The sequence below is a fragment of the Chrysochloris asiatica genome, unplaced genomic scaffold (genome assembly GCF_000296735.1).
Source record: "Chrysochloris asiatica unplaced genomic scaffold, ChrAsi1.0 scaffold00007, whole genome shotgun sequence".
NCBI lineage: Eukaryota > Metazoa > Chordata > Mammalia > Afrosoricida > Chrysochloridae > Chrysochloris > Chrysochloris asiatica.
In genome coordinates, this window is record NW_006408525.1 from 25,061,945 (window position 1) to 25,073,965 (window position 12,021).

Below are 12,021 nucleotides of genomic sequence, written 5' to 3' on the forward strand. Positions count from 1 at the left end.
TTATATATATACATACAATTATATACACACACATACAATTATATACACACACATACAATTATATATACACACATACAATTATATATACACACACATACAATTATATATATACACACATACAATTATATACATACACATACAATTATATACACACACATACAATTATATATACACACACATACAATTATATATATACACACATACAATTATATAGACACACATACAATTATATAGACACACATACAATTATATAGACACACATACAATTATATACACACATACAATTATATATACACACATACAATTATATACACACATACAATTATATATACACACATACAATTATATATATATATACACACATACAATTATATACACACACATACAATTATATATACACACATATAATTATATACACACACATACAATTATATACACACACATTCAATTATATACACACACATACAATTATACACACACACAATTATATACACACACATTCAATTATATACACACATACAATTATATACACATACATACAATTATATACACACACACATACAATTTATCTAGGGCTTTCATTTAGTCATTCACTCAATAAACATCGACTATACACCTATTAGGGGCTAGGCATTGTTCTCCGTGTTGCAAACACCTAGCAGTGAAAAAGGAAAACCAAATGCATTTTCCTTGGAGAGTTCCTTGTTTCTTCTACAATAAGCTTTAACCATACCTATGAGGATGCGTGTTTTGTCTATGCACTATAACTCACCTCCTAAATCTTCTTCCTCATTGGTTGGGCCTTCTGCACTGTCCAGAGTTTCTGTTTCATGAGGTTTGGTTACATCGTAGTCATTCAAAATCACTGGACCTTCTAAAAGATAAAATGAATTTGAACCATGCAGTCAACTTCAGAGGATTTTTATAAACAGGTATAATTTAGATCCCCATTCAAATTTCAGCTTCATGTAAACCCATAGTGATAGACAGGATCCCTTTCACATATATCCCAAGCAGACTATTATGTGAAAATGCTTGGAAGATTGTAAATATATCCAGGTTCATGCATCTTTCTGTTGCTTTTGTTAGGTGCCGTCGAGTCAGTTCTGACTCACAGCAATCTTATGCACAAAAGAATGAAACACTGCCCAGTCCTTCACCATCCTCACAACTATTGTTAACTGCTGCTGCCACTGTGCCGATCCATCTCATTAGGGGTTCACCTCTTTTTCGCAGACCCTCCACTTTACCAACTATGATGTCCTTCTCCAGGGACTGGTCCCTCCTGATAATATGTCAGATGTGTGAGAGACGAAGTCTCAGCCTCCTGGCTTCTAAGGAACATTCTGGCTGTACTTCCTCCAATACAGATTTGTTTGTTCCTCTGGCAGTTCATGATACTTTCAACATTATTTTCCAACACCATAACTCACATTCATCAGTCCTTCTATGATCTTCCTTATCCATTGTTCAACTTTCACATGCATCTGAGGCTATTGAAAATACCATGGCTTAGGTCAGATGTACCTTAGTTCTCAACGGACATCTTTGTTCTTGAACACTTTAAAGAATTCTTATGCAGCAGATTTGCTTAATGCAATATGTCATTTGGTTTCTGATTGCTGTTTCCATGAGTTTTATAGTATATCCAAGTCTTTGACAACTTCAATCTTTTTTCCAGTTATCACGACATTATTTACTGGTCTAAGTTGTGAGGATTTTTGTTTTCTTTACATTGAGGTGCAACCCATACTGAAAACTGTGATCTTTGATCTTTATCAGTAAGTATTTTAAACCCTCTTTGCTTTAAGCAAGCAAGGTTGTATTATCGCATATCACAGGTTGTTAATGAGTCTTCCTCCAATCCTGATGCCACATTCTTCTTCATATAATCCAACTTCTTGGATTATTTGCTCAGTGTACAGATTGAATAAGTATGGTGAAAGGATATAACCCTGGCATACATCTTTCCTCATTTTAAACCATTCAGTGTTCAAATGACTGCCTCTTGGTCTATGTACAGGTTCCTCATGAGTACATTAAGTGTTCCAGAATACACATTCTCCACATGTTGTCCATAGCTTGTCAAAATCCACACAGTCAAAAATCTTTGCATAAAACACAGGTAAAAATCTTTCTGGTATTTTCTGCTTTCAGTCTAGAACCATCTGATGTCAGCAACGATATCCATCATTCCACATCTTCATCCAAATCCAGCGTCAACTTGTAGCAGTTCCCTGTCAATGTACTGTTGCAGCCATTTCTGAATTATCTTTAGAAGCCATTTTAAAATTACATTTAGCAACATTTTACTTACATATGATATTAACACCCAATGCCCAATGATTTCCATATTCCCTATTCTGTATTCTCCTGGGGCACTTCTCTTTGGAATGGGACAGGCAGCTGTCTTCCAAATTTCTTGGCATAGATGAGTGAGTGTCTCCAGTGCTGTATCAGTTTGTTGAAAGATTTCAATTTGTATTCCATCAATTCCTGGAGCCTTGTACTTTGCCAGTACCTTCAGTGCACCTTGGACTTCCTCCTTCAGTACCATGGCTCTTGATCATATGCTACCTCTTGAAATGGCTGAACATCAACCATTTCTTTTTTAGTACAGTGACTCTATACTCTTCCCACCCTCTTTTGATGCTTTCTGCATCATTCAATATTTTGCCAATAAAATCTCTCAATATTTTGCAAGCTGAGGCTTGAATTTTTTCTTTAGTTCTTTCAGCTTAAGAAATGCTGAGTGTGTTCTTCCCTTTTGGTTTTTAACTATAGGTCTCTGCACATTTCATTATATTACTTGACTTTGTCTTCTCGAATTGCCCTTTGAAAATTTCTGTTCAGCTCTGTTACCTCCTCATTTCTTCCATTTGTTTTATCATCTCTGTTAAACAGCAAGTTTCAGAGTCTCTTCCGACATCCATATTGGTCTTTTCCTTCTTTCGTGTCTTTTTAATGATCTTTTGCTTTCTTCCTGTATGATGTTCTTGATGTCATCTCACACCTCTTCTGGTCTTCAGTCATTATTAATGTAGATGAATCAAATCTGTTCCTGAGATGACCTCTAAATTCAGGTGGGATATGTTCAAGGTCAAATTTTGGATCTTGTTGATTTTTAAAAATTTTCCTCAGCTTCAGCCTGAACTTGCATATGAGCAATGATGGTCTGCTACACAGTCTGCCCCTGGCCTGGTTTAGGCTGATGATAAATAATTTATCCACGGACTCCTTCCATAGGTGTCAATTTGATTTCTGATTTCTGTGTATTTCACCTGGTAAGGTCCATGTGTACAGTTGTCTTTTAATGTTGTTTAAAAAAGGTATTTGCAATAAACAAGTCATTGGTCTTGCAAAATTCTGTCAGGCAATCTCCAGTATTGTTTCTATCACCAAGGCCATATTTTCCAACTACTGATCCTTCCTCTTTGCTTTCAACATTTGCATTCCAATTGCCAGTAATTATCAACCAATCTTGATGGCATGTTTAATTAATTTCAGACTAAAGAAGCTGATAGAATTCTACAATTTCATCATCACTAGCTTTAGTGTTTGGTGCATAAATTTGAATAACAGTGGTAATAACTGGTCTTCCTTGTAGGCATGTGGATATCATCCTATTACAGACAGCATTATACTTCAAGATAGATTTTGAAATGTTCTTTTTGATGATGAATGCTACACCATGCCACTTCAATTTGTCATTACCAGCAAAGTAAACCATATGATTGATTCAAAATGGCCATTACCAGTCCGTTTCAGCTTACTTTTGTTAAGTGCCATTGAGTTGGTGCCAATTTATAGCAACCCTATACAGAGTTTCCGAGGAGCAGCTCATGGGTTTGATCTGCCGACCTTGTGGTTCAACATGTCCAGGGCTAATTCTACAGCACCACACCAGGGCTCCTCTATGTAGATACAGGTAAAACAAGTATACAACTATAATGTAAGGTAGACTTGGAAAGGGACTAAGGGAAATACAAAAGTGTGGACTGTAGGATAAGCGAACCACAAGGTCAGCAGTTCAAACCCACCAGCTGCTCCTCAGAAACAGGGTTACTATGAGTCAGAACCAATTCGATGACATTTAACAACAACTACAACAACAACATCAGAGTTCATAAGAAAAAGAGAGCAGACAGAAAAAAGAGCATGTTTAAGGAAACAGAAAACTATTAAAATTCCTTTCCCTTGAATTTGTGTTGGCTTTGTGGTTGACTTTGTCCAACAGTAGAAATGCTGTGCCAGTTCTAAGCCATGGTCCCAAGAGACCTGTTTGTTTCCAAGTTTTTTCTTGAAAACTTGTTGCCAACAAGTGAACATGCCTGGGTTGGCCTGCTGGATAACTACACATGTCGTCCCAGCTGACCTGTCACCTGACAACATGTGTAAGCCCAGTCGATGCTGGGCAGATCAGCAGAGGCATCTAACAGACACACAGCCTTATGAGATATAATAAAGGACTGTTGTTTAAGATACCCACACATACACAAATACCAAGAAGAATGTGCAACAGAGACCCTATGTGGATGCAAAGCCTAAAATATTTATTATTTGGCCCTTTACAGAAAAAGTTTCCTGTCTACTGTTCTAGAGTGAAAAATATGTCTTTCAAATCCAAGCTAATATTTTATTCAACAAAACTGTCTTTATCCAAGTCAATCAACTGAAATTAAAAAAAAAATTAATTAATGATTATTAAGTAGGGTTTGGTTTGACTCTCTGACACCAAAGAATTTATACGATTTAAGGGGATGAGGACTAAGATGCAAGTCATGATATTTTCAATAGCCTCATATGCATGTGAAAGTTTGACAACGAGTAAGAAAATCACAAAAAAAATTGATGTATTGGAGTTATGGTGTTGGAGAAGACTATTAAAAAGTACTGTGAACTTCCCGAAGAACAAACAAATCTGTGCAACCAGAATGCTCCTTAGCAGTCAAGATGACCAGACTTCATCTCTCATACTTTGGACAATATCATTAGGGGGGACCAGTTCCTGGAAAAGGACATCATGCTTGGAAAAGTGGAGGCTTAGCGAAAAACAGGGAGACCCCCCACAAGATGGACTGGCACAGTGGCAGCAGCAGTGGGCTCAAGCGTAGCAGTGATTGTGAGACTGGCGCAGGACTGGGCAGTGTTTCATTCTGTAGGACATAAGGTTGCTTTGAGTCAGTACCGACTCAATGGCACCTAACAAAAACAAGAGAATGAGTTCTTTCTTTCTTTATTTTTTTGATGAGTTATTTTTGAATCAAGCAGAGATAACCACAGTTTTTTGTTTTGTTTTCTTTAACACATTGTCAAAGTATTTTCTCTGCAATCAGAATAAGAACATTCCTCTTTCATTGGTATATTCAGTCAAAGTATACTTCAGAAGAAGAAAGACATGGCTTTACCTGTGGGCACAGACTGTTCCTGAGGACTTTTCAGCTCCACATTTGGTTGTGTATCTGAAAAGAAAGGGGTTATAAACATTAGCTACTTAACATAAATTACTTGCAATTTAAGCATTCCAAATTTAATAAGGATACCATTTTGGAAGGCACAGTGGAATTCCTCTTCAGAGCAGGTCTATTCTTCCTCTATAACGTCCCTAGAAGCACCTCAAGAAGAATGAAAGAATTCTCTATATAGTAATGTTACTCTTAGAGCTTTTTGCCTAAGAAGCAAAACAGATACAAAAAGAGCACTGAAGAAAAAAATGGGTCTTGTTAGAGGGAAATTCAGGTCTTCTTTATTTTTCTTTTTAAAATTCTGATATTTGATCATGAACATTTTCAAACACATAGAAAGTTAAAAGAATTACACAGTGAATATCCATGTACCCATTAACTAGAGTCTACAATTAGCATTTTGCTTTAAAATAAAATCACATATCTATACAACTATTCATCACTACATCCATCCATTAATCCATCTTACTTTTTCAATGCATTTTAAAATCAGTTGCATATATCAGTATACTCCTTCACCCCTAATACTTCAGCATACATATATATCACTAACTTGAATTTCATATTTGTTTACAAGGTTGGCTTTCTTTTAGGTAAAATTTATATGCCGTGAAATGCATAGTTCTTAAGTGTACCACTCAATTAGATTTAACACATGCATATGTCTGTATAAGAAAAAGTCCTATCAAGACATAAAACATTACCATCATACCAGAAAAGTTCCTTCATGCCTCTTACTAGTCAGTCATCACCATAATCCTTTGTTTAGATTTTTTTCACCATAGATTAGTTTAGCCTATTGTAGAACTTTATAAAAATGGAATCATACGTTTCTGGGCTCTGCGGGCTCAGAACCATAGTCTTGGGGGACACCATGGTCAACTGGCATAATATAGTCCACAAACACAAGTTCTACACCCTACTTAGGTGAGTAGCAACTGGGATCTTAAAAGCTCATGAGCAGCATTCTAAGATAAACTATTGGTCTTTCCCTGTCCAGAAGAAAGAAGTGATGAAAACTGAAGATGCTTGGAAATAATCCAATGCACTAACGGACCACGTGGACATCAGTCTCCACAACCATGAGACCAGAAGAACTAGATGGCACCTGGCTACCACTACACTGCCAACTGCACTAAAAGGGATCAGTTTAGAAGATCCTGGATAGAGTGGGAGAAAATGTGGAACAAAACCTGAAATCATCAGGCTTACTAGTCAGAGAGGGACCAGTGGAACATCAAGACTATGGCCCTTAGTCACTCTTCAGGTCTGGAATTGAACTCACCCACAGAGCTAAATTTTCAGTCAAGCATAAATAGGTACACAGGGAGACAACATTAATGAGGTACACATACCATAAAATGGTTAACCTTTCAAAATCAAAAGGGCAGCATTTACCTGGGGACAAAATCCAGAAAAGGATGTGTCTGGTTAGCTAGTGGTGCTTTAATAGAAATAGGCCTGACATTCCTAGGATATCTCCATGCATCTTGGCATCAATCTTTCCCTGGAGCTAGAAGCTTCACAGTGCAGGGACCCCAGAGCTAAAGGACACACTCCACTCCCCCTCTTCCTTTGGGTGGCAGTAGGTGTCTCTGAGCTCTGCTTGTTTGTTTAATCTCTTTTATATTTCAAAAGAGATTGATTCAAGATACAACCTAATCCTGTGTACTGCAGTTGGCCTCATTAACATCATGTTGGTGTTGCTGTTGTTGTTAAATGCCATCAAGTGGGTTCCAACTCATAGTGATCTGGAATACACAGGGTTTGCGAGGAGTGGCTGGTGGGTCTGAACCACCAACCTTGCAGTTAGCAGTCAATGCTTATCCTGCAACACACACAAGGACTCCATAGAAGGGATAATCACATCAGCTCTGGACGGATCCCATCTAATCACATCATGGGGGTGATCACATCACTGCCTAACTGCCACACCACTGAGAATCCAGGCTCAGTCAAGTTGACACGAAGTCTTAATTTGCACAGTGAGGACAGGAGAAAGTGGGATGAGTGATGTTACACAGAGGGGATTGCAATGGATATGAAACGAGGTCTATGATTTGCTGAATTTAAAACTGATGATCTGCCCTGTAAATCTTCACTCAATTCACAATAAAAAGTTAACAAAGAAATAAATAATTGAGAGCCTTTTTTTTTGAAGGAATCATATGGTTTAAACTCTTTTGCCTGAGTTTCCTTTCATTCAGCATAATGTTCCTGAGCTACATCTATGCTATATAAGGTATATGAGGGGCTTCAAAAAGTTCATGGGGAAAAAATCCATTATCTTTTCATTCCCATTTCCCCATGAACTTCTGAAACCCCTCATATATTAGTAGTTGATACTTTTTTGTTGCAAAGTATTATTCCATTGCATGAATGTATCCATTTGCTTCTCCATTCTGCTACTGATGGACACATAGACTGTTCCCAGTTTGGGAAATTAAGAACAAAGCTGCTATGATTATTCTTAATTTAAAAATAATAAACTTTCTATTTTAGAATAGTTTTATATAAATAGAAAAACTGTGAAGACAGAACAGCGAGTTCCCATATAACCCACACTCAGGTTCCTATAATATTAGCATCTTATACTAGTATAGTACATTTGCCATGATTAATAAATCAATGCCAATACATTACTATTAATTAAAGTCTGCATTTTATTTAGCTGTCCTTAGTTTTTACCTAACGTCTTTTTTTTCCTGCTCTAGGATTCCATGCAAGATATCACATTACATTCAGTTGTCATGTTTCCTTAGGCTTCTCTTGGCTGTGATGGTATTTCAGACTTTGTCTGTCAGATACATGTTCTGGTAATATTACATATTATCAAATCCCAGTGGTATGTTTATTTTCTTAACACTGTCTTTTGAAAAGTAGATGTTTTAAATTTTCATGACATCTAAAGTATCAATTTTTAAGTGCTATTGCTTTGTTTCTTGTTTTAAAAAATGTCTTGTCATTCCTAAGTTATAGAGCTATTCTGCAGTTCCTTTGAAAAGCTTTATAGTTTTAGTTTTTATGTTGCCAACTATGATCCATTTAGAATTAATGTCATATAAGTGTGGGATAAGCACTGGAATGTGAGCCACAAGGTTGGCGGTTCAAGCCCACCAGCTGCTCCATGGGAGAAAGATGAAGTTTTCTGTTCCCAAAAAGATTTACAGATTCAGAAACCCTATACAGGGTCACAATAAATTGAAACTGACTCAGCAGTACTTAACAATAACAAAAAGTGTAAAGCAGAAGTCAGGGTTCTTTTTTATTTTTCCTCATATGAACAGATGTTGTTGTTGTTGTTAAGTGCCGTCGAGTCGGGTCCGACCCATAGCGACCCTGTACAGGGTTTCCGAGGGTGTAAATCTTTACGGGAGTAGAAAGCCTCATCTTTCTCCCGCGGAGCGGCTGGTAGTTTCGAACCGCTGACCCTAAGGTTCGCAGCCCGATTCGTAACCACTACGCTCTCTTTTCTCCACTGGACTGCTTTGGCACCTTCGTCAAAAATCAAATGACTAAAAGTATGGGTCAATTTTGGAGCTCTTCAATCTGTTCCAATGATACAATGTTAATTATGTTACTACCATAAAGTCTTGATGCTTTATAAAAAAGTCTTTAAGGCAGGTAGTATAAGCCCTCCAACTTTTAATTTTTTTTTTCAGTATTACTTTGGCTATTTTAGGTCCTTTGTATTTCCATACAAATTTTAGTTAATTTATGTCTACAAAAAAATCTTAAGAGATAATGACTGGCACTTTGTTGAATCCATAATTAAGATTGAGTCCTAATAATTTGAGTCTTTTAATCTATAAATATGGTCTCTTTCTCCATTTATTAAAGTCTTCTTTAATTATCCTCAGCAACGTTTATAGCAGTCATGCATATCTTTTGTTAAATGTATTCCTATGTATCTTATGTTTTACGATGTTATTATAAAATGAAATATTTTAAATGTATGTCTTCTAATTGTTTATAGCTAGGGATCCTGGTGTGGTGCTGTAGGATAAGCACTTGAATACTAACGACAAGGTAGGTGGTTCAAACCCACCAGTCACTCCTCAGAAACCCTTTACACAGCATTCTGATGAGTCGGAACTGATTCAACAGCCTTGACAACAACAGTATAGAAAAGCAGAACTGGTTTTTGCATAGTGACCTGTATATTGAGATCTTACTAAATTATTAGTTTTTGTAATTGTTGATAGATTCCTTGGGATTTTCAATGTAAATAGTCATGTCATCTGAGAATAAAGACAGTTTTACTTCTTCCTTTCCAAACTTTATGCCTTTAATTTATTTTCTTGCTTTATTGCACTGGCTACAACATAAATGAATAGAAGTGGTGAGAGTGGGTATCCCTTCCTTGTTTCCAATCTTAGGGGGGAAATATTCAATATTTCACTGTTAATTATACTGTTAACTGTAGATTTTCCATAAAGCCCTTTAAAAAACTAGATGATCAAGTTCCCTATAAATTGTTATCTGTGGGAAGATTGGCTCAATAGAAGATAGGTGATTCTCCACTACTAGAAATAAATACTTTATCTTAATGATTATCATATATCCCAAACTGTCAGGATAGTGACACTTAAGATATGCACTGAACTGCTAACCACAGGCCAGCAATTCAAACCCTACAGCCATTCCTCAGGAGAAAAAATAAGGCTTTTTGTTCCCATAAAGATTTACATCCTCGGAAACCTTATACAGGGTCACTATGAGTCAGAACCAACTCGATGGCAGTGACTTAGTTTGTAATAAGGGTATACTCATTTTTGGTTTGAAAAATATAGTCACTTTCATATATGCTACTTAATTTAAAATTTTACATATGTTAGACATCGGATGTTAGTGTAAAGCACAAAGGCAAGGAAAACACACAAGGCAAGGGGGATTTAAAGAGTTCGTGGGAAATGGAATTAAAAGACAATGGAATTTTTCCCAAAAAAGCTTTTGAAACCCCCTGATAGTTTAAAAATAAGCAAAGGGGCAGCCCAGCATAGCATGTCAATGCCCAAATTGGGTGAGAGAAATATCTATGCAAGGAATGGGGGCAGCCCAGAGTGGGATGTAAATATGAAAGTATGTCCATGTGAAATCGCCAGCCTGAATGAGTTTTGGGGCAGCCTAGCATGGGAGTCCTGGTGTGGCGCTATAGGGTAAGCACTGGACTGCAAGGTTGGTTTGAACCACAAGGTTGGTAGCTCAAACTCACCAGTTGCTCCTCAAAAACCACATACAGTCACTGATTTGTAACCAACTCAATGGCATTTAACAACAATAAAAAGCATGGTACGTTAAAACCCAATCAGGGTAAGGGGGACACTGAGGGCAGGGGGATAACTAGACTTGGAGTGTTGGCTGAGAGATGAAAAATACACCCACTCCAGCATGGAGAGATAGCTTGAGTACAGTGAGGATATCTGTGCAGGGGGGCAATCTGGTGTGGCATTCCAGAGCCTAGGTAGAGTGTGGAGGACACTCATATGGGAGAAGCAGAAGCTTGTAACATATATTACAAGAGTCCATATGGAGTGAAGACAGCATCTATACATGGAGGTGATTCAGCACAGTATCAGAATTTGAGTGGGGTACAGAGAGGGCATCCAATTTTAGGGGCAGTCTTGCCTGGAGGTGTCAAGCCCAAGCAGTTGAGAAGGGTTTCCACACATGAGGCACTCTGATATAGAATACCAGTCTAAATAAAGTGAATAAATCATCTGTGCAGAAGGAGATACAGCAATGGCAATGGACAATTGGTTATATAAATGAAGATTTACAAATAAGCATTTTAAGATGACAAACTGGTTTTTCAGAGAACGCAGTTACAAGTATGTAAAGAGACACTGTGGTATTATACACTGTAAGGAGAGGTACTGGCATGAGCTCATGGCTTTTACTAGATATTTGTTGTTATTACGTACTTTCAAGTCAGTTTCAACTCATAGTGAGCCTGTATAGGGCTTCCAAGGCTGTAAGTCTTTGTGGGAGCAGAAAACCTCATCTTTTTCCTATAGAGTGAATGGTAGGCTGGAACTACCAACTGGCTTTGTGGTCTGCAGTCCAGTGCTTATCCTACAGAGCCACCGCATTCCTCTTTGTTGTTGTTGTTATGTGCCGTGGAGTCGGTTCCGACTCATAATGACCCTGTACAGGGTTTCCGAGGCTGTAAATCTTTATGGGAACAGAAAGCCTCATCTTTCTCCCGCGGAACAGCTGGTAGTTTCGAAACGCTGACCGTGAGGTTCTCAGCCCAATTCGTAACCACTACGAATCGGGCTGCGAACCTTAAGCTCAGAGGTTCGAAACTACCAGCCGCTCCGCGGGAGAAAGATGAGGCTTTCTACTCCCGTAAAGATTTATACCCTTGGAAACCCTGTACAGGGTCACTATGGGTCGGAACCGACTCGACGGCACTTAACAACAACAACAACAACAACACTATCAGAGCATTCCTCTTTACCTCCACATAAATAGATATAAAATATAGATACAAACGTGCATATGTGTGTCAGGAAGTCTATCTGTAGTCCCAACACTGTCCACTGAGAGCACT

At 37.7% G+C, this 12,021-nt stretch overlaps 1 protein-coding gene across 1 annotated transcript in view; it reads right to left on the reverse strand.

The window, feature by feature from the left end:
• Positions 1-5,439, reverse strand: part of IKZF3 (IKAROS family zinc finger 3 (Aiolos)) — a 70,622-nt gene extending 65,183 nt beyond the window's left edge. The window contains exons 1-2 of the mRNA XM_006832563.1: positions 5,409-5,439; positions 773-874 (exon numbers count right to left, since the gene is read on the reverse strand). The gene's annotated coding sequence lies outside the window, so the exon portion shown is untranslated. The remainder of the gene's footprint in view (positions 1-772; positions 875-5,408) is intronic.
• Positions 5,440-12,021: the final 6,582 nt, after the last annotated feature.